Genomic DNA, 2,500 nt, shown 5'->3' with positions numbered 1-2,500 from the left:
CGCATACACACACACGCGTACATATATACATACATACAGACAGACAGACAGACAGACACACGCATACAAACACGCATACTCTCACAATCGCACACACACACATACACACACACACACACACACACACACACACACACACACACACACAGAGCGGATGCCTGCACCAATGAAATCTTCCCAACGTTTTGGCGAAACTGCCAGAAACTCTCTCTTTCTCTCCAGCCCTACGGCCCGCCTTCCTCCCTATTCTCTCTTTCTTGGTGGCACGCTTTTTTTTTCTTTTTTTTTTTTTTCCCCCCCCGCCCCCTGTTTTTTTGTTTTTTTTTGTTTTGTTTTTTTACTCTGTCTCAAACGAATCTGTTGAAATCACACGATTATGAAACTGAACATATGAAATAAATAAATAAAATCAATTGAAACTCACCACACCGGATTAAAAGACTACGGTTGCTTCTTGCTATTCATTTCCATAGAAAAAAATATATATAATAATAAATCAAACAAAAAAATGGTTCGTAACAGACCTAGAGACAAAGAAACAACAACAACATTTTTGCTCTTCTTTCAGCAAAAACCAAAGGATCTGTCGGTGAAGACACAAGACTCATCATTGCAAAGCAACGAGCGACATCATTCTCGAACCGTCTAACAACGAGTATTTTATCTGCTCCCCAGTCGAGGAATTCCCCTCTTTGGTCCGGGGGAGAAGTGTTTGACTAGGGGTTACTAGTTGTTGCCGGCCAGACGGTATGATTGGGGGTCGGTTTGTGTGTGAAGGGGAATGCAGGATTTCATGCTGGCTTCTGATAATACTACATCTACTTCGTGACGAAGTATGTAGGACTATTGGCGTAGGGTGGGCAAGGGGTGTGTATGCGTAGGATCGGGGGGGGGGAGAGGGGGGGTGGGGGGGGGGGGGGCTGTGGGGTACGTGTGTGGGTGTGGGTGGGGGTCGGGGTCGGGGTCGGGGGGGTGGAGGTGGGGATTGAAAGGGCGTCATGACATAGTGTATAGTTCAGTGCAGTTAACGACACGCAGGTCGCTATACTTAAGTTTGAATGTTTAGTGACTTTGAGGATAATTATCTACTGTTAATGTTATTCTATTGATTTGTATATTTATCTATTTATGATAATGATGATGATTATTGTTATTATTATCACCATCATTAACAAAAACAACAACAAGAGCAAGAACTACAACAACAACAACTGATACTACTACTACTACTACTACTACCTCTACTGCTACTACAACTAAGTTTATTTATTTTAGCGCTTATTCAAATAATTTTGCTCTAAGCGCTTTATAATTACAATAGTTCCAAGTAAAAACAACAACAAAAACAAACATATGTAATCAAACGAAGGCCTATCCAACGAAGCAACGAAGACCTATCCAACGAAGGCCTATCCAGCGAAGGCCGATCCAGCGAAGGCCGATCCAAAGAAGGCCGATCCAGCGAAGTCCGATCCAACGAAGGCTGATCTAACGAAGGACCGTCCAACAAAGGCCGATCCAACAAAGGCCGATCCAGCTAAGGCCGATCCAACGAAGGCCGATCCAGCTAAGGCCGATCCAACAAAGGCCGATCCAGCTAAGGCCGATCCAACGAAGGCCGAGCCAACGAAGGCCGATCTGACGAAGGCCGATCCAACGAAGATCTATCCAACAAAGGCCTATCCAATGAAGGCCTATCCTTCGAAGGCCGATCCAAAGAAAGCCGATCCAGCGAAGTCCGATCCAACGAAGGCTGATCTAACGAAGGACCGTCCAACAAAGGCCGATCCAACAAAGGCCGATCCAGCTAAGGCCGATCCAACGAAGGCCGATCCAGCTAAGGCCGATCCAACAAAGGCCGATCCAGCTAAGGCCGATCCAACGAAGGCCGAGCCAACGAAGGCCGATCTGACGAAGGCCGATCCAACGAAGATCTATCCAACAAAGGCCTATCCAATGAAGGCCTATCCTTCGAAGGCCGATCCAAAGAAAGCCGATCCAGCGAAGTCCGATCCAACGAAGGCCGCTCCAAGGCCGATCCTGCGAAGTCCGATCCAACGAAGGCCGATCCAGCGAAGGCCTATCCAACGAAGAACGATCCAACGAAGGCTGATCTAACGAAAGACCGTCCAACGAAGACCGATCTAACGAAGGACCGTCCAACAAAGGCCGATCTAACGAAGGCCGATCTAACGAAGGCCGATCTAACGAAAGCCGATCTAACGAAAGCCGATCCAACGAAGGCCTATCCAACGAAGGCCGATCCAACGAAGGCCGATCTAACGAAGGTCGATCTAACGAAAGCCGATCTAACGAAAGCCGATCCAACGAAGGCCTATCCAACGAAGGCCCGTCCAACAAAGGCCTATCCAACGAAGGCCGATCCAACGAAGGCCGCGCCAACGAAGGCCGATCCAACGAAGGCCGATCTGACGAAGGCCGATCCAGCTAAGGCCGATCCAACAAAGGCCGATCCAACGAAGGCCGATCCAGCTAAGGC

The sequence above is a fragment of the Babylonia areolata genome, chromosome 10, assembly GCF_041734735.1.
Source record: "Babylonia areolata isolate BAREFJ2019XMU chromosome 10, ASM4173473v1, whole genome shotgun sequence".
Taxonomy (NCBI): Eukaryota; Metazoa; Mollusca; class Gastropoda; order Neogastropoda; family Buccinidae; genus Babylonia; species Babylonia areolata.
The sequence above is the reverse complement of the archived record's forward strand: the minus strand, read 5'-3'. Positions refer to the sequence as shown.